Here is a 24,796-nt window from a genome sequence, read left to right as displayed (position 1 = left end):
ACATTCTGTGTTCCATGCGACCACAATATTGGCTGCCAATGGCAACAGTGGGCGGGACTGGTTCAAAAATGGTTCAAATGGCTCTGAGCACTATGGGACTCAACCGCAGTGGTCATAAGTCCCCTAGAACTTAGAACGACTTAAACCTAACTAACGTAAGGACATCACACACATCCATGCCCGAGGCACGATTCGAACCCGCGACCGTAGCGGTCGTGCGGTTCCAGACTGTAGCGCCTTTAACCGCTCGGCCACTTCGGCCGGCTAGGGCGGGACTGGAGTTAACAATGGGCACAGCATGAGGCTATGGAGCGTACTAGAAATACTTACTCGACGAGTAGCTCGTGTTGATACAAAGTAGAGTAACACAACAATAAACATAGCAAACGTTGCATGATATGTACAACAACAGTTGCCGAAGTCAACATTTCGTCAGAAAGGAACCCAAGAAATTTAGCAAAGTGAGAAAGAAGTGACAGACGAAATATTACTGTTTCGGCAAAATAAGTCAGTGGAATGTGTGGTGTCGTATATGCTCGACTTTGCAGACAATGTAAATGAGGAGTGCAATGATGACGTGCATAACAAACTAAAGTGATATTGAAACAGATGTCGGGCCATGTTTCATCATCCGTGTCGGATAGGGAGCCAAAGTTCAACGTAGTAAAGGACAATCGGGACAATTGTTGTCCAAGCAGCGGATACTAAACATAATTGTATACACGGAAGATCATCCGCAGCGTAGTAAAAAAACAATTACGAGCAGGTTTCGAATAAACTGAAGCAATGTAATGCATAAGATAAACTATGGATATTCAAGGAAGGACAAGGCACACTTGTTACAAAAACTGATGTCTACGCTTTTAAGAATATTCGATACAATTTACAAGATGACCTACTACATTGAGGGTATATTAGATTAGATTCAGTTTTCGTTCTACAGACCCAAAATATTAGATGATTCTCGTGGATGTGGAACATATCAGAAAGTATAAAATAATAAACACTGAAAATTTTAAAACAACACTCACATCCCTGATCATTCGACAGAAAACTGTCAATATATGTTATTACAGTACAATATACTGGAACTGTTAATATTTATTTAATTAATACGCTATCAGAATGAAACATAGTTTTACACTTTTAATAAATTTATCATTCACAAAATACCTAATCTTGACTGTTGAGATCAAGTATTATCGAAACTGAAATCTAACGGACAATTTACTTCAGTCCCTATTAATACTTATCTATAGAGTAGAAGGAGGTGCCAGCCAAAAAGTCTTTTAAACTCTGTTTAAACTGTGCTTTAATCGAAAACAGGTTTTTACTCGTTTCTGGCAGTTTATCGAAAATGTATGTTCATGAGTATTAGACCATTTTTTGGACTAAGGTAAGTGTTTTTAGGTCTTTATGTAGATTGCTCTCATTCTTAGCATTGAAACTACGCATTGAGCTTAATAAGCATACTGAAAAGTAATGGTTAGAATACCTAGTTCCTTGAACAGGCTTCTACATGATGTTCTTAAATTTACGCCACAAATGAGTTATTACACGCTTTTACACTCTAGCAACTTTTGCACTGTTCAACGAGGTACCCGAGAATATGATCGCATATGACGTAATAGAATTAAAGTAAGTAAAATATGCAATTTCTTTTGTATTTATATCTCCTACACATGACATCATTCGCATTAAAAATACAGGCTTGTTTAGGCGCTTTAGCAGTTCTGTGTATGCCCTTCCCAACTGAATTTATTATCGAGTTCTAATCCCACAAATTGAATACTGTCAACCTCTTCGATCTGCATGTCTTTCTATGTAATATACACGCTGGGAGGAAGTCTCTTACAGGTTCTGAACTGCATATAGTGGGTCTTTTCAGAGTTTAATGACAGTGAATTAGCTATAAAACATATATTAATGTAGTAAAAATTTGATTAGCAGCCATTTCTGAGTCGGTACTTGATTTGCTATTAATTACAACGTTTCTATCATCTGCGAACAAAACAAACTTAGCAACTGCCAATGTAACAGACGAGGAGCCACTCATGTACACAAGAAAAAGCAACGGACGAAAGATGGAACCATGGGAACACCATATGTAATTAACACCCTATCAGATGAAGACTGATTGCTTACTCTACAGGTATTTCGCAACGACATCCTTTGTTTCCTGTTAGTTAGGTAAGACTCGAACATTTTGCAGCGCTGCCAGTTACTCCATAATATTCTAACGTACTTAAGAGGTTGCTATGATTTACACAATTAATGGCTTTTCACAGGTCACAGAAAATGGCAGTAGCCTCTAATTTGTTATCTAGTGAATTAAGTACAGTTTCACCGTGCAGTGTAAATAGCCTTTTCTATATCGGGACCCTCATGCACATCAAATTGCGTGCGACATTGATTACAGTGATTACAAGGGAAGCAGTGGATGGTTACATAACTTTAAACAGTGCTACACAATTGGAAAACGTAAAATAACGAAATTTTAAACAAAGCGTCAACTTGTCGATGTACGGCAAATTGTGGAATCAGCCTAAAAATTTGTAGAAGAGATAAACAAACTTCCCATTTTTTTCCAATTCCAACAAATCGGAATTTGAGGGAGAAATGTATATGAAAGGAACCCTGGAAAAGAGGTACCAAGAGTGTTGTATTAAGATCAACTAACATGAATACCTTAACGCATTCGTATACAAATATGCCGACTGATAATTTGGATGGTAAAATGCCTGGTCAAATAGCTTGCTTTTGCTTGGTTCCTGGTCTGCGTATAAAAATCATACTCCATTAGAGCAAACAGTCCCTCCTGAAATGAGAGCGACATTGCAGTTCAGATCACCAGAAACCATTGGATCAATTCAACCTCTGGATGCTTGTGTTTACGCGTCTGTAAAACATATTATCACGCTACCTGCAGCTACGCCTTAAAGCTTAGTGAGTTTCACGATAAGCTCCATGATAGACTGTTTTGGATTCGGTTGCATGCATCACGTCCCATCATCACCCCGTTACACCAATATCGCTCTATATGCATTCTTTAAGAGTGGATACCTAGCTGAACGTCCTGCACGGTTTATAACTCCAGAGGAGTTCGCCTTTGATCTTGATAGGACGAACCTTTGGTTTGATTCGAACATTTCTTGAATGTTGAAGATCTTCATTTTATGAAGTGAAATACATACATCCCATAGAAGTTTGATCTATTCACCTCCCGGACACTTATTTTTGTTGCCCTTTTGATGCACATGGTGAGTCATTAACAGCTAAAACTTTTCCTGTCGTAATTGTTAACACTGCACTGTCCAATAAGGTTTACTGAAGATTGAACATACAATCTCGCTCTCAAGGTGTTCCTTGTGAGTGCTCTGGAGACCTTTCTAACGGGTTTTCCGCACTTGCGATACTGAACTGTTCGTTTATAGACACTGCATGGCTTATCAATATCTTATCACTATCTCTTTCTTTTCTCTGGGGAACGATGCATGGAATTTTTGGAATGTTGTCTACAAAAATTGTTGTGTTATTAACCAACATGAGAAGGAGATACGGAATAATTCGATATGAACAGTAAAGCAGGGTGGAGAGTGAGCTACTGCAAACAGTTCAGTGATAAGGTTGCTCTAATAAAATCAACTAGAAACCAACGTCATCACCAACCGTTCAGGTAACCATGCCGACTACACAACTTGAAGATGAAGTGGAGAAAGTATACGAGAATACTGAGCGGTTAATTCAGCATGTACAAGGAAATGATAAGCTAATAGTTATAGGTGATTTTAATGTGATAGCAGGGTAAACAACAGACGAGGTAGTCACAGGAGATTAGGGCCTTGCTAATCTGAATGAACGAGCTCTGCAAAACATTTCAGCAAGTAATGACGAATGCACTGTTTAGAAATCACAAGAACATAAGTTAAACGTCGAAAAAGCCCAGAGATATGGGAACATTACAGCTGGATCACATAATGGTCAGACAGATCCCGAAATCAGATTCTGTATTGTAAGACGTAGCCACTAGCATCTATAGACTTGGATCACAATTAGTAATGATGAAGAGTAGGCTAAAGTTTAAAAGAATCATCCAGAAGAAGCATTGTGCAAATAAACAGGATACTCAAGTAATGAAGAATTCTGAGTCATGTTTGAAGGTGTCGGAGACAACAGATACTATGATAATGAATACCACAGGAGGTAGCTCAGCTGATCAGGAATGGTTTTCTCTAAAAAGGGCCATCACAGAAGTTCAACAGATAATCCTAAGTATAGAAAAGTAACTGTGAAGAAACCTTGGATAACAGAAAATATATTTAAACAGATCCATGAAAGAAGGAAGTACAAAAACATTCAGGTAAATACAGAAATGTAAGTCATTTAGTAAGGATTTAAATATGAAGTGCAGAGAAAGTACGACAGAATGGCTGCAGGAAAACTGTGAACAAACTGGAAGAGAAACTGCTGTCGGAAGGCCTGATTCAGCATATAAAAAAGTCAAAACAAGGATTTCATCATTTATAGTGTAATGGGAATTCCTCTGTAAAGCGTAGGGAGAGAAAGAATAGGTGGAAAAAGTCAGTGAATGCCTCCACGGGGTGAAGAACTTGCCTGATGACGTGTTATGGAAGATATGTGAGTCGATATGGAAGACATAGGAGATCTACAATTAGATTAAGAATTTAACACAGCTTTGGGAGACTTCCGATAAAATATACTCGAATAACAGATAACATTCCTTCGAAATTTCTGAAATAATTGGGGAAAGTGTGCAACCAGACAACTGTTCAAATTGGTGTGTAAAATGTATGCGTCTGGAGAGGACTTTCAGAAAAATATCATCCATACATTCCTGAAGATAACAAGTGAAGGTAAGTGCGAGACTGTGGCACAATCAGATTAACGTCTCATGCATCCAAATATCCTGACAAGAATAATGTACAGAAGAATGGTAAAGGAAATTGATGTTCTGTTAGATGACCATCAGTTCGGCTTTCGGAAAGGTAAGGGCACCAGAGAGACAGTTCTAACGTTGGAACTGGTAGTGGAATCAAGACCTGAAAAAAATCAGAACATCTTCATAGGATTTCGAAACCGTAAAATGATGTAAAAATTTCGAAATTCTGAGAAAAGTGGGTACTGATATAGGAAATGACAGGTAGTATGCAGTACATACGAGAACCAATAGGAACGGGAGATCAGGAACTAACTGCTGAAAACGATGTAAGGCAAAGGCAGGGATGCAGTCTTTCCCCCCTGCTATTCAGTCGTGTATTGAGGAAGCAATGACGGAGATAAAAAGAAAGGTTCAAGAGTGGGATTAAAATTCAGGGTAAAAGGACAACAATGGATAAGATTCGTTGAATATGTTGTTAACCTCAGTGAAAGTTAAGAAGAACTACGGGACGTGTTGAATGGAATAAACTGTCTAATAAGCACGGAATATGGATTGAGAGCAAACCGAAAAAAAGCGAACATAGTAAGGAGCAGCAGAAATGAGATTACCAACAACATTAACTCAGTACTTGTGACTATAGACGAAGTAAGAGAATTCTACTACCTTAAAAGCAAAAAAACATGTGATGGCCGAAGAAGGAGGATATAAAAAGCAGATGACCACAGGGAAAGAGGAAAATCGGAAAAGGAGGGAATAGAAGCGTCTGAACTGTTGTGCTGTAGAAGGATGTTGAAAAGTGAACGGACTGGTAAGAAGCGGATAAGGAGATTCTCCACAGAATAGGCGAAATAAGAAACACATGAGAAACACAGAGAAGAAGAAGGGAGAGGAGGATAAACCCGTGTAAAAACATCAGGGAATAACTTTCCATGGCGTTAGAGTGCGCTGCACGGGGATAAATCTATTATGGAAGAGAGAGATTGGAATATTTCCCATAACTAATTGAAGACGTAGCGAACAAGTGCTGCTCTGAAATGAAGAGGTAGTCGTAACAGAGAAACTGGTAGGGGATCGCATCGTGCAATGACCAAAAAGTCACTTATTAGTTATGGAAATGCATAACACGCTACATAGTGTCTTTCTCTGCTGATGAAAATTCCACTAATTTCCGTCTAAATTAATGGTTTGCTGAACATTGAATTAACATTAAAACTAAAATTGTCTCAGCACATTTGTTCACGTGAGATGATATCTTAGAAACTGACTTCCCCCGGGTCTGACACATGATTTGAAAGAATGGGATCTTTCTATGCTCACGTAATCATTTTCTGGTACTCGTCTAAATACCTGAGGTCGCAGTTCGCCTTCGGTGGCGAAGCGGTACGGACGGAGATGTATACGTCCTCCCAGCGACGTGTGTCTTGCTGTTGTTTACTTTTACAGTGGTATTCGCACGTGTTACGATCAACGATAGAGTGGCCAAATTCTAACGTAAAACTACATTGAAGTTCACCTCTTCGAACGAATAGAGTGGATTACGTCAAACTGAAAAACGACGCAGCTTACGACAAGATCTTAGCACAGATAAAAGACGGCCTCAAATTATGCCATTCGGACGGTCACATTGGCCCAGTAATTATTGAACATGCTGGCCTGGTATTATGCAAGATCCACATCTTCGAACTTCCGTTCGAAATGCCGGCAGAAAACATGATGGTGGCAATGCGGCCTTATGGGACAGCACTCGGGCATGTAGCAGAGAAATGGTCACATACCCAGTTTTGAACAGAGTGCGGAAAGTCCGTGTTGTGGTAAAGAAACGTACCCCGTTCTACCTCTTCATTGGCGGTTTCTGGGCCATATCATATACGATGGCAGCCAAAGATCAGTTCTGGATGCGGCAGGGGACATGTTACGAAAAGAATGACTCCAACGCAGAATTACCAGCTGCGGACCGGCGAATCTTCTCCCCTTCGGGCTATGACATCCCTTCCACACACCTAGTGGCGGCACTGAGACCTGATAGCCTCCAGACGCCAGCACAGCAACTTCCACACAATATATCACAACCTGCAGAGATCGGACGAAACGGGGCCGACCGTCTACAACAGCGACTGGCCACTCCTCGGAGATACCGGTGCCGGATGAAGATGATGGCAGAGGTGAAAGTGATATAGCTCTTCATGCCATTGTTATGCCTGAACGTCGACTCCAACCCGCCTTCACACTCTGAACCACATCCCCGCAAAGAGAGGTCACCAAAATGACGCAAGAAGAGGATGACATCGACGGCAGAGTTGGAGTCGTGCTTCCAGGACGCATCCGTCACACACACACCAGATGGTTCCAGAAGGAGGGCACATGCGCATTTGTCAGTACTCATCCCCATTACGGGCAGGACAATTTATTGAGTGAGTGTTAAACACTGCAATGCCTTGAAGACCCCAACGTTTCTTACGCCGTCAGCAGGACACGCTGATGACAACGGCTCTCCCTGCATCAGCGCTGATTGGATATCACTCTCCCATTTCGTGGGTGGACGACGTTGTCCCACAACACCTACTAGACGAAAAAATCGACAGGGAGCCCCGGTGAATCTGGCGTGATCAAGAGACACACAGTTCTTAAGACCCGACGACATTCGTTCTTCCCGATATGAACGCGCACGGCCATGTGCTGCCGATGCAGGTGTACAGAATTGCCACCATCAATTCAAATATGATCGGTTCCTACGTTAAACTTCAATTGTTACGTGACACGTTACGAGGTGCGGGCGTTGACATTGCCCTGTTCCAAGAGCTACGGACGGAGATTTGGCCCGATTTTTATGGTTATCCTACACACGCCACCACAGATGCCAACGCTGATAGTAGAACAGCGATTATCGTGCGCGACGTCGTTGCAGTAGAAGACGTTACTTACTTACAGCCAGCACGAGGGCAGCACTAACAGTATATGGAATCAAACAAATGAGTGTCTATATGCCATCCGGCACAGACTAATGACGCGAGCGGTCACAATTTTATTCTGAATCAATCAAGCCGCTTTTTCTGGGACAATATGAGCACATAATTAGCGGCGGAGACTTCAAGCTATGTTCTATCGAGGAAGGACCAATATCCGAATTTTACAACTTCCCGAACTCCGTTAGTTACAAGGGATTGGTCCAATAAGACATGTCGAAACCTACCAAAATTTCTTACACAGAAAGAAGACATCGAAAGAAATGCACTGTCAAAATTTTAGGTGCTAAGAGGCACATCAAGGGGGCGATAGAAATGTACACCCCTACTGGCACTGTAGCAACCGCGCATGCGCAACTAGGCGCGCGCGCACACACACACACACACACACACACACACACACACACACAGCCGACGACGACGGTACATTTGTAAACGGGAAACACGACCCAACACGATCGTAATTTGTAAAGGAAGTTTCAGGTTACAGTTCGTTGATAGTTTCTCTGACACTACAGTACACAGTTACTATTCTCTCGAATTAGTCACTCAAGTAACATCTGTTACAAATTATCCGTTGCTTTTTGTAGTATTGGTAAGTACTGATAATACAGATAAATCTAAATTAATATTTATTGCGCTTTCGTAAGGCATGCCTTTCTTCCAGTTTCACAGTAATGTGGACTCCAATTAACATTCTCAACTTAACAGTGATGAAATATGAAGAACGTGGTTTCCAGCCGAAATCAGCTACATCTCCTGAGGATGTACATATGTGTCATTTGTTAGTTGATTTCCTTGTCATTCATTCGAGTGCCGGCCGCGGTGGTCTAGCGGTTCTAGGCGCGCAGTCCGGAACCGCGCGACTGCTACGGTCGCAGTTTCGAATCCTGCCTCGGGCATGGATGTGTGTGATGTCATTAGGTTAGTTAGGTTTAAGTAGTTCTAAGTTCTAGGGGACTGATGACCACAGATGTTAAGTCCCATAGTGCTCAGAGCCATTTGAACCATTTTTTTTTTTTTTTTTTTTTCATTCGAGTGATATCGACATTGCGTTTGAAATTGTGAGTACGCTAGAAGAAATAGGAATTAACTTTGACGATTCCATGAATTGTAGTTCGGACGACGTCAGGTGTGCCAGTAACAGTTCTGAAGAAGAATTCCTCCAAAGAAAAAAAAAAAACGCTTGAAGTTATGGTGTGTGCATGTGTGGAAAGGCGTTTCCGTTTCGTATAAATGGAAGAATGAATTACATGAAGCAATAAATATCCGCCAAACGGAAACCTGAAACCATCTGAATGTAAAACTGTTCGAAAGAGTTAAAACTGCTTGTGAGAGGCTCAAAATGGTTCAAATGGCTCTGAGCACTATGCGACTTAGCTTCTGAGGTCATCAGTCGCCTAGAATTTAGAACTAATTAAACCTAACTAACCTAAGGACATCACACACATCCATGCCCGAGGCAGGATTCGAACCTGCGACCGTAGCTGTCGCTCGGCTCCAGACTGTAGCGCCTAGAACAGCACGGCCACTCCGGCCGGCAGAGGCTATGCATAGTTACCGAAATCGAACAGAATAGGAAGTCGCAAAATTATCAAGTTTACGTCACGTAAACGTGTACAGCGGCTGCCAGTGATGATAGACAATGGTATAGAAAAATTCATAGTTGACGTAAAGACGAAACTTGCTGTTATCCCCGCAACTGCTGCTTATATCGCTGATCAGTCAGGTTTCGTGAAAGAACTGCGTACACACCGCACTTTACGCTTTCAGGGTGAAGAAAAGACGGAGCCGGTGTCCCATTCCATGAGTCCAATTGTAAGTAGGCTGTTTATGTTTTCTCTATGTAAGTAGGCTGTTTATGTTTTCTTATTGGCAACGTTACGTAGCGCTCAATATGAAAAACACTGGCTGTGCTGTGTGCAGTCTGTGGCTAGTTTGCATTGTTGTCTGCCATTGTAGTGTTAGGCAGCTGGATGTGAACAGCGCGTAGCGTTGCGCAGTTGGAGGTGAGCCGCCAGCAGTGGTGGATGTGGGGAGAGAGATGGCGGAGATTTGAAATTTGTCATGAACTGCTATATTTATATATGATGATATCAAGGTAAATACATTGTTTGTCCTCTATTAATATCTTTCATTTGCTAACTATCCCTATCAGTAGTTAGTGCCTTCCATAGTTTGAATCTTTTATTTAGCTGGCAGTAGTGGCGCTCGCTGTATTGCAGTAGCTTGAGCAGCGAAGATTTTTGTGAGGTAAGTGATTTGTGAAAGGTATAGTTTAATGTTAGTCAGGGCCATTCTTGTGTAGGGAATTTTGAAAGTCAGATTGCGTTGCGCTAACAAAATATTGTGTGTCAGTTTAAGCACAGTCATGTATAATTGTTCAAAGGGGACGTTTCATATGGCGCTGCACACGTTTCTGTTGGTCATAGTATATGGACAATATGTGAGAAGTAGGGACTGTTAGTGTTTGCACGTGTGTTAATAATTCTGCAAGGGACTGGATAACAGCATTGCTGGTTCTAAGGACAATTCAAAAAACTTTGTGAGTGCACAAGTGGTGGTTTATGGACTTGCTATATTCTCCGCAAGACTCTTTGATGGTGAATGTGCACCTGCACAATCGCAACAGATGGCTGCTGGCCATCTCTACAAGGACTACAGTGGGTCTGCATCTTTGATGGCCCACCATTATCATTATCTCTACAAGGACTACAGTGGGTCTGCATCTTTGATGGCCCGCCATTATCATTATCTCTACAAGGACTACAGTGGGTCTGCACCTCTGGTGGCCCACCAATACCGTAATCTCTACCAGGACTACAGTGGGTCTGCTCTGTGATGACCTACCTACCAATATTCTTCCAAACTTCGAATGACTCTGCTGTGGGTTTGCTCTGTTGTGGCCCATTACCTGTATGCATGTCAAGAGTCAGCACTGTCTTTCCGTTGGAAGGACAACACTACTTCTTCAAGACTGCATGGAAATCCACTACTTCTGTGTGCAATTTCTTTTACTAATGAGACTTTGTGAAAAGAAACCTGTAATTACTGTTATGATGAATGATCAGGACTATCTTTATGGACTGTGAGAAAATTTTAGCTTTTGACCAACATTGTATCAATAAGTGTGTGCATTTGATTTCTTTGTTATTGTAATTATGAAAAATTTTATCAAATCATTATTGGCCACTGCCCAAAAAAAAATTTGTAAAATTTTTTGTGGGGAGCATGGGGGCTATGTAAGTAGGCTGTTTATGTTTTCTCTATGTAAGTAGGCTGTTTATGTTTTCTTTTTGGCAACGTTACGTAGCGCTCAATATGAAAAACACTGGCTGTGCTGTGTGCAGTCTGTGGCTAGTTTGCATTGTTGTCTGCCATTGTAGTGTTAGGCAGCTGGATGTGAACAGCGCGTAGCGTTGCGCAGTTGGAGGTGAGCCGCCAGCAGTGGTGGATGTGGGGAGAGAGATGGCGGAGATTTGAAATTTGTCATGAACTGCTATATTTATATACGATGATATCAAGGTAAATACATTGTTTGTCCTCTATTAATATCTTTCATTTGCTAACTATCCCTATCAGTAGTTAGTGCCTTCCATAGTTTGAATCTTTTATTTAGCTGGCAGTAGTGGCGCTCGCTGTATTGCAGTAGCTTGAGCAGCGAAGATTTTTGTGAGGTAAGTGATTTGTGAAAGGTATAGTTTAATGTTAGTCAGGGCCATTCTTGTGTAGGGAATTTTGAAAGTCAGATTGCGTTGCGCTAACAAAATATTGTGTGTCAGTTTAAGCACAGTCATGTATAATTGTTCAAAGGGGACGTTTCACAATGACACATTCGTATACGATAATGCCAGTGATAAGTATGAGCGGTTTACTGTTACCGCAACTGTACATCTGTCTTCAAGAACCGCAAGGCAAATTAGGACCAAAAATAAAAAATGGATTGTTTAGTTGCAAAAATCTTGTAATGGACATATCAGAATCTAGAAAAATGGGAAAGAATAACTTTCAACATTTCATTCGAAACGTATTCCTACCAGCCGCAGAAACTGACTCTTTGCTTTTGTTGGATTCATGGTCTGGACATAACGGCACCTCTGTTTTTATCGAGGACGACGAAAAATCTGTAGATGTAATGTGGAATCCGCCCGGAACCACTAGTGCAATTCAATCTCTCGATAAAGATTTTTTTCGACAATGGAAAGCGTTTTTCAGGAAATTATCAGACAACATAATTTACGATGCCTCTCTCCCATTTCAGCTTTATCAACGGAACAGTATTCTTAAGCTCTTGTCATTTGTGCATCACCAGTTTTCTTCGCCACACTTTACGAACTTGATTAAGTATGTCTGGTATGCAGCGCAGTATGCAGAACAACAGCCGGTACCATTTCTGACTCCATCCCAATTCTGTTTAAATAAAAGTAGTGGTTACTGCGAAGTGCCTGGCTGCATCAAATTTTCCTTTGTCTGGTGTGCCTGGTGCAAGAAAAATGTTTGTTTTTGTCATTCAATAGACACTTCGCATTTTTGTGACGACTATAGTGAATAAACAAAGAATTGTTTCACTGACAGCCAAATGTACAACATTCAAATTTTATTATAAGGAATGGCCTACAGGAATTGTTATAAAATGTAGTGCTGCAAGACACATTTCATTTCAACAAATTACAAGTCCTCATTGATCGAAGTAGTCTGTGACATCAAACACTGCCATGATTTTATTTTCTCTGCTAGCCACTTTTATCAGAATTGCAAGAACTGAACTGTTGACATGATGTTATTCAAAAAAATGTGGTTTAACGTGTAATCCGAACCACATCTCTTTCGTGGCCACTCCAATATCTGTGAGAAGTGAATGCTCGGTTAAAAATCATAGTGAAAAAGTTGTGGTCTGAAGGGGATTTGATCCCGCGCTCTCTGGATTACGAAGTGCCCGCTTTGCCATTAGACCATTTTTGTTTTTTTAAAAAAAAGAAAAAAGTATATGACCATTAGACCTCACACACGTAGTGAAAACGCTAGCTGTGTCAACTCTTGAGATGATGCTCGAGGTCGGTAATTAGTGTTATGTTTATAAATTTCCCCTCAATGGTAATGAGAAGCCAGGGAAAAATGGCAACAGACACACAAGGAAAATTTTGGAGCAATACAATTCCGTGTAAAGTGCACGTTTTCCATGCATGGATGCATGAATGCATATTCCACCCAGATTGAGACACTTAAATTCTTCCTTCCCTACACCGTTTTGCATTCTCCGTCAATAACAGTGCGCTCGCCATGCAAAATAATCCTCACTGAATAGCAAAGTTTCGCATTGTGGTTCTAACAGGATAGAGTTGAATCCTGTATACCGAATATCAGCCCCAAAAACTAAAAACTAATAAGACAGCGTTCATAGGCAGTTTTTGCTACCTCGTGTTCTCTTTCGTTCCCTCTAGTATAAAAGATTCTATCCATATACAAGCGAATGATAGTGCGTTTTCTGCAAATGCTCATTCGCACGTGTTCGCTCCCATTCGCTCCACTATAAAATAGGCTGTAGCTGCTTAAGATTTGTGTCTCTGAACACCGGATAACTCCGCTACGCAGAGCTGTGTGAGTGATTCGCCGGATCGCGCGCTAGGCGGGCAGGTCTGAACAAACAGCTGTTATAAGTTGTTCTTCGCTCAGCAATAAGTATAACTTCAAAATATTTTACAAAATACTTGCAGGTCTCTTAGCAGCTAAAATTCTGGCAGTGCATTATTTCGTTGTCTTCTTCCCGTGTAAAAAATTTTAGTTTAGGTTTCAACATGTCTTATTGGTCCATTTCCTTGATAGCATGTCGAATCAGTCTCGTAGACACCAGGGAAGTGATACATGGCGATCGTCTGGGATATGCATACGTCTCGAGCCACTCAGCCAGTCTTCCGTGATGGGTAGAATACATAAAATCAGCCCTACGCCGCACGCTGGTCCAGTGTTATGAGGTTCGAATGCAGTGGCACTGAGACACGATTGAATTTTATTGTATAATCCTCTGGGACATTACGGAGCACCCATCCCCAGAATGTCAGTTCGAGGTTCAGCGCATCAGAGCCAAGATTTTGGTACTTACTCGGCGCCGACTGGAAAGCGTAGTCGTCCAAATACGACGCCAATTTGCATCAATGGAGAAATGCCCTCAATCCATCATGTCGTCGCAGATCTCAGATCCCGTCGACAAGCGCTGATCCGTTTGGCTGGCATCACAGGCCGACATCGCAATAGCATTCGAAGCTCCGTATCGTCATAGCTATCGTGAGGAAGATCCTAACATTAAGGCACCTACAGACGTAATGCAGACGGTCCTTCATACCCCTGATGGCCAGGCGGCAGACTTACTTTTAGTAGACATCTCCACTGAAGACAACGCAAAGGGGGCTCTCAGCCGATCCCCACGACCAGACGGCCTGCCGTTCGAATTTTAAAGGACGTTCAAGGACTTAATGTTGGCACGATGTAGGGAAATGTACCAGTCACTAGCGCCCTCTACGACACCGCCACCACTGGAATTTCTGGAAGGTCTTACTATTCGGATACCCATTTCCTCTGGAGGAGTGCAACCTGGCAGCTGTAGGCCAATCGCTTTTCTGAACTCGTGTTCTAAGATTTTTACGTGCCTCCTCGCAATACGTCTCAGACGAGTCCTGCCGCACACCTTGTCGCCCGCACAGACGTCCTTGGGAAGAAATACTAAGATACTATCAACGCTATGTGATTATAGAGACGTCATCGCCACTGCAACAGTCCGTCAACAGCTGGGAACCATGATGTCCGTCGATTTCGATCCTGTGAGGTACACCTTCCTCGTGAAGGTGATGTAACAGATGGATTTCCCAACTGTCTTCTTCCTCGTAATCATGTGCCTACTTCGTGATGCTTCGTCGAGGGTGATCGTCAATAGACGGATGACGACACGAATATCGATCGCACGGTCAGTACAACAGTGTTGTACCCTTTCAACGATCATATACACCATCGTACTAGAACCGCTTCTCTGCGGTCTCCGACATCGTTTATCAAAGATCATCCTATGAGGATAGACATTCAAATGCCGCTAATATGTAGACGACCTCGTCTTCACAGTATGTACCAACAAGGAGGTTCGAGAGGCAACACGGTCGATGAAACAACACGGTAGCGTGCGGGCAGCCATATGAACGTCTCCAAATCCAGTACGATGTCCACTGAAAGAGGATTTCCGGATAAAAATGTGACTCCACTTAGGACGATGGAGACTCTCTGCTCTCTATGAATAGTTTTCACTCAAGACATCCGTCGCATCACATCGATTAACTTCCGCCGTCTTTTTCAGAACAATAGGACGGACTTTCTAAGTCAGTTATTACGAGCAATGGACATGTTTAAAAAAGGTGCAGTTTATTAAGATTTATACAGCGTCCCGCATAACGTGCAAATTTTACCTATCTCTGAAGTGATGGCGCAACGGATCCAAGAGGCTTTCAGTCATTTTGTCCGTACTGGCCACATATTCGAGATCAGACATGACACCCTCACACTCGCCCTCGTAACTTTCCAAGCGCGCGCTACAGCTCTTTTCGTACGTATGATCTTCAAGTTATAGAATCGCAGACTCAACAGTATCTCTAAACTTCTGGTGGGCTAACTCGCATTTAGTTCGTATCACCGCCGATCGCCCTAGCCCACATGGAATGGGCGCTATCATTTATCAAACTTTTTGTTCTGGAATAGAGTTATGTCCATGAACACCTTGCCCGCTCTAGGGCTCCCCCTACGCGAGATATTTATCACCTATTCATGCGGACTCACCCACGGAACGTCGTCGAAGGACGTCACTCAGAGGTTAGGTGGCCAGCAGTGTGGCGTGCAGTTCATCAACCACACTTCACCACGGAAATGTGATCACCTGGTACATCGCCATCACCGATAAATACTCGACGCCGAACAAAAATGGTTCAAATGGCTCTGAGCACTATGAGACATAACTTCTGAGATCATCAGTCCCCTATAACGTAGAACAACTTAAACCTAACTAACGTAAGGACATCACACACATCCATGCCCGAGGCAGGATTCGAACCTGCGACCGCAGCGGTCGCGCGTTTCCATACTGTAGCGCCTAGAACAGCTCTGCCACTGCGGCCGGTCGACGCCGCACAATCTGCATGCCACGCCCTGGCAGTCAATCTCCTCTGCCTGACGTGTAATGTGGACGAAACGGACGACGCGGCGGTAGACGAATGGTTCCTTCTCCAGCAGATACTGACCCTTTATCTCCGTGTGCCAACGCACATGATTCTAAGTCCGGACGAGACGTATTTTCCACCATATAAGATGCAAGCGATCACGTGGATAAAGGGCATTGCCGCCCTTTATCTTTTCAGAATCTGACCAATGGACGTGATCGATTTACTGACATGACACCACAAAATGAGACGAGTTGCTAAATAGCAGTCTACTTTTGTCAACTACTTAGGGGGCATTTTATCCAACCCGCCCGCAGTTGGAATCTGGTGAGCGGTGTTGGCAGACGAAGCTCTATTCTCATGACCAACAAAGGCTCGGCGTTCGCTTTCCGAAGGCATGTCCCCAAACAGCGTCTTCAAAACAAGCGCCGATTCGTTTTCGCACACCAGGAGCATCTCTGAATTATCTTTTTCCTGATTCCTACTTTAAATCAATGATTTTTCTCTTATTCTTTTTACACTGTGTAACTAAAAAAATCCCACACCAAATTGTGTCCTTAGTTACCTGAAGTATGTAATTTCTACTCAATGGATACAAGTTAGTTTTATTTTAGAGTAAGTATTGTTTCACGGAATGTTCGCTAACGCATACATGTGCGGTTGTGCTGGACTCAGAGGTATACCAGTTCGAATCCTGGTGGTGGATAAAATTTTCACTGCCAGTGCTAAAACGACAAGTTCCTGGTTACCAGTGTTTGCGCCAATGTCGTGGATTGAATGCCAAACTTCTCTGCAGCGTCTAATGAAGTGAGGTCAGGTGACACTGTGGATGGCGGTACCCCATCGGATGGAGACGTAGGCCTGGAGGCCCCCTTGGTGCTATTCCAGCAGAGTAGGGAATGTGCCAGCATCGGGTTTCACCCTCTGCCTTCCCTCATCGTCATTATCATCAGCATCACCACACAGCAGAAACATAACAATGCGCTATACGTGCATTCATTACACTCACTTGCCCTCCACAAATACTCATACGACACAACTCTCTAGTGTTGTCAAGGAAAGGGGTCAGTGAACGCGGAGGAAGTACACGCTTCCCGACTGGCAGCTGAACTAACTCCATGTGCCGTCCGAGCCAACAATAACATAGGGTTTTCACATTCTTACATTTTTGTGTTGTATTCTTGTTTTAAATCTAATAGTAACTGGTCACTGAGAAAACTGCTCCCATAAAAACTCATTGTCGCTTTACTGTGGATCGCATTGTCGTGAACCTGAGTAACACATTCAGTAAAAACGCCACCTCGTTTACTATGAATTGCCCCATAAGTTTCAGAGCTTTTGTGATGAATGCCCAATGGGAAGCTCGCAAAAGAAATTAATAGCTATCCGAAGATCACATTAAGAGACCACATATCGCTCAAACCAAAGCTAACTACGCTAAAATGAAAACGACCGTTTTTCGTGGAAAATGTTTGTGATGGCAGCCGAACTGAAGCATCATAAGGATCGAACAGTGTTCCATCTAATGAATCGAGTGAAAGTCTACAACGCGAAACCGAACTCCGCCGACGAAATTTCGGAGTTTGTTCAGGGACATTTTGTGTGGTTCAGTGGCCTCCGGTGGATCGGTATAGAGTAACTGCATTTCATTTTATTTCTTACTGTCATTATCTTTGTATCTGTATTGCACTGAAAATATCTGTACAACTATGCAAATATCGTCGGTATACGCTGCACGTAGAAGAGATCTAAAGATACCGCAAGGCTTCACACAGAATATGTAATGGTAAGACAGAGATTTAAACTGAAAAACGTGGGGTAGGTGTGAATTTGATCCTAATTTATTGTTTATGAACTTCAGCTTAAACTGAGGAAAAGGTAAGGCAAAGGGAATGGGACCTGGATAAAGTGAATGAACCAGAGATTATTGAGACTTATAACTGCTAAATTATTTAAGTATTGACTGAAACAGGGGAAACGAATGCAATAGAAGACGAATGGGTAGCTTTTAGAGATAAACTAGTGAAAGTAGCAGTGAATCAGGTCAAAAGACGGGATCCAGAGGAAGCGGAGTACATCATACGACATATTGAATTTAATTGACGAAAGGAGAAAATGTAAAATACAGAAGAGGAAGTAGGTGGAATAGAATACTGACACATAGAAAGCAGGAGCTTAAGCCAAAAAAAAGATAATCAGACAAAACGTTAGGTGGCATGTATTAAAAATAATTTTACAAAAGGTGAGGGACTTTCTGAGAAAAAGTCATCACTGTTTAACATAGTTTATTAGAATAAAACATCGTATTAAAAATTCATGAAGTACTTCTAAACTATGATGTGTGATTGCATGTTATTTAATTAATTAACTCACTTATATTATTATTATTATGTTGAGTGCTGAGGTACATTGCGGTGATAAACGTAACGGAAATCTTAGGCGTGGGTGGGGCAAGTTCACACAAACATATTAGATTCAGACACACAAAAATAGAGGTAAAAGGAATTTTCCCCGTCACAATACGTCAAAGGCTCAGAGTTCATCGCTGTCGCTATGACCGAATTATTGTGAATACGAATACTAAGGAACACTTGCCGACAAAGAAATTTACCTGCATCACCATACACATGATAGTAGGACATGCTGGCGTGAAACACCCACAGATGTCGTTGAATATTCATAAACAAAGCAAAATTACTATGACTCGTGAAAACTTCACGACCACAAATGAAAACCGTATAAACACATGTTGTTGTGGTCTACAGTCCTGAGACTGGTTTCATGCAACTCTCCATGCTACACTATCCTGTGCACGCTTCTTCATCTCCCAGTACCTACTGTAACCTACACCCTTCTGAATCTCCTTAGTGAATTCATCTCTTGGTCTCCCTCTACGATTTTCACCCTCCACGCTGCCCTCCAATACTAAATTGGCGATCCCTTGGTGCCTCAGAACACGTCCTACCAACCGATTCCTTCTTCTAATCAAGTTGTGCCACAAACTCCTCTTCTCCCAAATTCTATTCAATACCTCCTCATTAGTTATGTGATCTACCCATCTAATCGTCAGCATTCTTCTATAGCACCACATTTCGAAAGCTTCTATTCTCTTCTTGTCTAAACTAATTATTGTTCATGTTTCACTTCCATACATGGCTACACTCCATACAAATACTTTCAGAAACGAATTCCTGATACTTACATCAATACTTGTTGTTAACAAATTTCTCTTCTTCAGAATCGCTTTTCTTGCCATTGACAGTCTACATTTTATATCCTCTCTACTTCGACCATCATCAGTTATTTTGCTCCCCAAATAGCAAAACTCCTTTACTACTTTAAGTGTCTCATTTCCTAATCTAATTCCCTCAGCATCACCCGACTTAAATTCGACTACATTCCATTATCCTCGTTTTGCTTTTGTTGATGTTCATCTTATATCCTCCTTTCAAGACACTATCCATTCCGTTCAACTGCTCTTCCAAGTCCTTTGCTGTCTCTGACAGAATTACAATGTCATCGGTGAACCTCAAAGTTTTTATTTCTTCTCCATGGATTTTAATACCTACTCCGAATTTTTATTATGTTTCCTTCACTGCTTGCTCAGTATACAGATTGAATAGCATCAGGGAGAGGTTACAACTCTGTCTCACTCCCTTCCCAACCACTGCTTCCCTTTCATGCCCATCTACTCTTATAACTCCCATCTGCTTTCTGTACAAATTGTAAATAACCTTTCGCTCCCTGTATTTTACCCCTGCCACCTTTAGAATTTGAAAGAGAGTATTCCAGTCAATATTGTCAAAACCTTTCTCTAAGTCTACGAATGCTAGAAACGTAGGTTTGCCTTTCCTTAATCTTTCTTCTAAGATAAGTCGTAGGGCCATATTGCCTCACGTGTTCCAACATTTCTACGGAATCCAAACTGATCTTCCCCGAGGTCGGCTTTATCAGTTTTTCCACTCGTCTGTAAAGAATTCGCGTTAGTATTTTGGAGCTGTGACTTATTAAACTGATAGTTCGGTAATTTTCACATCCGTCAACACCTGCTTTCTTTTGCGATTGGAATTATTATATTCTTCTTGAAGTCTGAGAGAATTTCGCCTGTCCCATACATCTTGCTCACCAGATGATAGAGTTTTGTCAGGACTGGCTCTCCCAAGGCTGCAGTAGTTCTACTGGAATGTTGTCTACTCCCGGAGCCTTGTTTCGATTTAGGTCTTTCAGTGCCCTGTCAAACTCTTCACGCAGTATCATATCTTCATCTACCTCCTCTTCCATTTCCATAATATTGTCCTCAAGTACGTCGCCCCTATTTTTCTGCTTTCCCTTCTTTGCTTAGATCTGGGTTTCCATCTGAGATCTTGATATTCATGCAAGTGGTTCTCTTTTCTCCAAGGGTCTCTTTAATTTTCCTGTAGGCAGTATCTATTTTACCCCTCGTGAGATAAGCCTCTGCATCCTTACATTTGTCCTCTAGCCATCCCTGCCTAGCCATTTTGCACTTCCTGTCGATCTCATTTTTGAGACGTTTGTATTCCTTTTTGCCTGCTTCAGTTACTGCATTTTTGTATTTTCTCCTTTCATGAATTAAATTCAGTATCTCTCCTGTTACCCAAGGATTTCTACAAGCAACAATTTGTACAGCAATCAAATAATAGGAATTGAAAATAAAACGTAGCCAAGTTGGTACAGAAATTTATACGGTGAAATTACCACCACATGGTATGAACAAAGTTACACAATCTTAAAACTGAAACGAAATGAGAAGAATAAAAAATAAAACACATACATACGAGAAAAGTTCACACATACGTTCCAATTAAATGAAAATTCAGGTAACTGAATTTTAAACCTGTGCTGGAGTAACGAACTTCCTATGCCACATGTTCTAGTTATACAAAGCAAGGATCAGAAAAACTTACTAAATACAGAAAGTGTACTCGTGACTACACTCTGAAAAATATAGGAATTCTACTACCGAATTTGAAAATGAACTAGCAAATCAAACGCGTACATCAGTTACAATACCTACATCCCATCACACATTAACGCACTCTCCAGGGCCATTTCGCTCTTATGAGGTCGTTTTCACTCACCGGAGGTTCAGTCCTCAGTGCTGAGTGCACGCTCTCCCTGCAACGAACTTCCCCCAGGTAGCCGGAAGAGACCGCAGGGGTCCTTTCCGCCACAAACTATGACTATCGAAACGGTACAGATCTCTTTCCCTTGACGGAGGAAGCTGCGTTGGCTACACTGTCGCTAGCACAGCAGAGAGCTAGATGCTGTACTGCTACCACATGAAAGACAAATTCAACATACACACTCACTCACTTATTCATACAGATGACACAGACAGAAAGGAAATTTCTGAGCACAAAATGTACACAGGATTAGGTGCTTACTCGAAAAATTGGTACTTTAATGTGACTGTGTGCCACTGAACGGGGACAAACAAGAATTACAAAACTAAATTACAAATAACCGAGCGTGACAGAACGAAATACAAGTTCACTAGCATGAAACGAATCCAACAGAGACATTTCAGTTGGACCTACGTATATATTTCTCATGTTTTTGGAACTAAAATAATTCACATTTCTCAGATTTATTGTACTCAATAGATATACTGCCGTAGTAATACGTTGCTGAGTACACGGTAAGTATCCGCCGGCCGGAGTGGTTGAGCGGTTCTAGGCGCTACAGTCTGGAACCGGGCGACCGCTACGGTCGCAGGTTCGAATCCTGCATCGGGCACGGATGTGTGTGATGTCCTTAGGTTAGTTAGGTTTAATTAGTTCTAAGTTCTAGGGGACTGATGATCTCAGAAGTTAAGTCGCATAGTGCTCAGAGCCATTTGGTAAGTATCCAAAATGACGAAGAACTGAAAGAAAATTCGAATTTATTCTTTCTTCCTGCTTGTTGATGACTGGCGACTGCCACTTGCGAGGTAAGGGCTGTAATTGTTGGTTTAATGTGAAACTTCCTGACAGGTTAAGACTGTGTGCCGGACCGAGACTCGAACTTGGGACCTTCGCCTTTCGCGGATAAGTGCTCTACCAACAGAGCTGTCCAAGCACGACTCACGACCCGTCCTCACACCTTTAATTCTGCCAGTACATTGTCTCCTACTTTCCAAACTTCACAGAAGCTCTCCTGCGAAACTTACAGAACCACCACTCCTGGAAGAAAGGATATTTGGATACATGGCTTAGCCACAGCCTGGGGGATATTTCCAGAATGAGATTTTCACTCTGCAGCGGAATGTGCGCTGATATGAAACCTGCTGTCAGATTAAAACTGCGTACCCGACAGAGACTCAAACTCGGGAGCTTTGCTTTTCGCGCGCAAGTTCGAGTCTCGGTCCGGCACAAAATTTTTATCAGCTAGGAAGTTTCATATCAGCGCACACTTCGCTGCAGAGTGAAAATCTCATTCTAGTTGGTTTAATGTGTTTATCAACTATTACCAGCAAAGTCTTCCGCCATGCACGACGAACAGCGCAGAGGAGTCGTCGTCATGTGAACAAACCATGTTCTCTCTTCACTTCATAGTTAAATAATGATGGTGAAAGCTCCTTACACTACCAGGACTCAGCACTCAACTGGCTATCTTCAGGCCGAATGGTATAGCAGTAGCGCTCTTAACAGCGTGGGCTACCTAGGCTGGTAGCAACCATACTCCACAAGTTAGTTAAATAGTTTATGGTTAAATTTGTGGTGTCACTTGACATGTATAATCCGCAACGTCTCTGTCGTCAGCCACAACCACGGATGATATTTCGTGCTCATGAAATGCATCGCTGTCCCATTGAACTGCGTGGAAGCACAGTTAATTAAGACAGTTCCGTCTGCGTGGCGAGTATAGGCTGGGCGGGTCTCCATTACGCCGGACCGCGCCGAGCCACTGCGTGATTGCACACCACGCGGCCTCCTCGCTGCCGTGCCAGATATGAGGCAGCACAGCGAATCACGCTAATCTGCCGCCGCGAAACGCAACGGAACGGATTACGGCGTGCTGTATCCGCGCGGCGTCTGTCACGGCGCTGCCGGAACACGGTAAGCGGCGGTAATGCCGTCATCCTGACTGATGCCTCCCGGCACGGCTCCTGCTAACTCTGCATGGCCGTCAGCCGACACCTCTGATCGCTCGCTGGTGCTGGGTGCCAGTCTCCGTCTTGCTACCAAACGATAGTGAACCACACTATCGGCTCATAGAGAAGGAACACCAGAAACGAGAAACCAGAAATTCACAAAAGGGAGATTTGGCATCGATGTCTACAGAAAGGGTACCGAGACCAACGATAAATACCTCAGCTCACGTCTATTTGTGTCAGTAATGTAGTGCTCGTGGCCAACGATAAAGGATATATACTTATCACTGCTTTTTAGTCAAATCTTTCACAGCGAAGTAGTAAAGACCTTAGCAAGGATCCTTCATCAGAGTTCGTCATTGTATGCATGTCGCTTCGATTGCCTTAACCCAATTAAGCTATAAAACGACTAAGCATATTTGGTGCGTGGCTACCACTAGGATGATCATTGCAAAGAATGGAGACTACGAAATTCTTCATATCACAAATTCGCTGATTACAAAAACCGTAGTAAGTAGTTGCAGTATTACAAAGAAATATCTGCAGCAGTCAACTGCATTCGAAGTGACTGCGCTGTGGATGGTATTAAGCACTCCGTCTTCAGGCCACGAGTGGCCTACCGGGACCATCCGACCGCCGTGTCATCCTCGGTGGAGGATGCTGATAGGAGGGGCGTGGGGTCAGCACACCGCTCTCCCGGTCGTAAGATAGTATTCTTGACCGAGCCGCTACTATTCGGTCGAGTAGCTCCTCAATTGGCATCACGAGGCTGAGTGCACCCCGAAAAATGGCAACAGCGCATGGCGGCCTGGATGATCACCCATCCAAGTGCCGACCACGCCCGACAGCGCTTAACTTCGGTGATCTCACGGGAACCGGTGCACCCACTGCGGCAAGACCGTTGCCTATGGTATTAGGCATATATATAAAAAGAAATAAGTCGAAGAAAATGAGGACGTGAAAATCGAAGTCTGTTCGAAGTGAACATAAATTAAATAATGTATTTATTTGTACTCTTAATAACATAATTAAACCTTCATAAATTCCTGTTTGGCTTATTTAAATATTGGTTCGCGTGTTTCGGGTATAGTACATAAAATAGTACACTGTCGGATTCGAATACTGTGTCGCAAGCTGGAATAGATAGCGCCTATTGCTAAAAATTTTTACGTAGCGACGAGAAGATACACTCATGCTCATAAATTAAGGATAATTCCAGGATGTGGTGCCACACAACGTGGCACTACACAAAACTGGCGCTAATAGCATAGCCACATAGGGAATACACACGACACAGATCTGTAAGTCCACGGTATTGGTGATAAGTTGAGAAAACCGTCCGGAAATATATGTGATACAAAACGTCACTGCTTCCTGCGCATGTACCCCGACATCAATATGGGATATGATCATCATGCAAACGTACACAGGCCGCACAACGGGTTGGCATCCTCTAGATCAGGTGGTCGAGCAGCTGGTACGGTGTAGCCTCCCATTCTTGCACCAGTGCCTGTCAGAGCTCCTGAAGTGTCGTAGGGGTTTGAAGACGTGCAGCGATACGTCGATAGAGATCACCCCAGACGTGCTCGATGGGGTTTAGGTCTCGAGAACAGGCAGGCCACTCCATTCGCCTGGTATCTTCTGTTTC

General features: G+C 42.6%; 1 protein-coding gene and 1 pseudogene across 1 annotated transcript in view; one reads left to right on the top strand and one right to left on the bottom strand.

Moving 5' to 3' along the window:
• LOC124545570 (neuronal acetylcholine receptor subunit alpha-7-like) overlaps positions 1–24,796 on the top strand; it is a 581,174-nt gene that overhangs the window by 127,582 nt on the left and 428,796 nt on the right. The gene's annotated exons all lie outside the window — the stretch shown is intronic.
• On the bottom strand, positions 23,937–24,054 carry LOC124555502 (annotated as a pseudogene).

The sequence above is a fragment of the Schistocerca americana genome, chromosome 1 (assembly GCF_021461395.2).
Source record: "Schistocerca americana isolate TAMUIC-IGC-003095 chromosome 1, iqSchAmer2.1, whole genome shotgun sequence".
NCBI lineage: Eukaryota > Metazoa > Arthropoda > Insecta > Orthoptera > Acrididae > Schistocerca > Schistocerca americana.
Note: the sequence above shows the minus strand (reverse complement) of the source record. Positions and strands in the feature narration are given on the sequence as shown.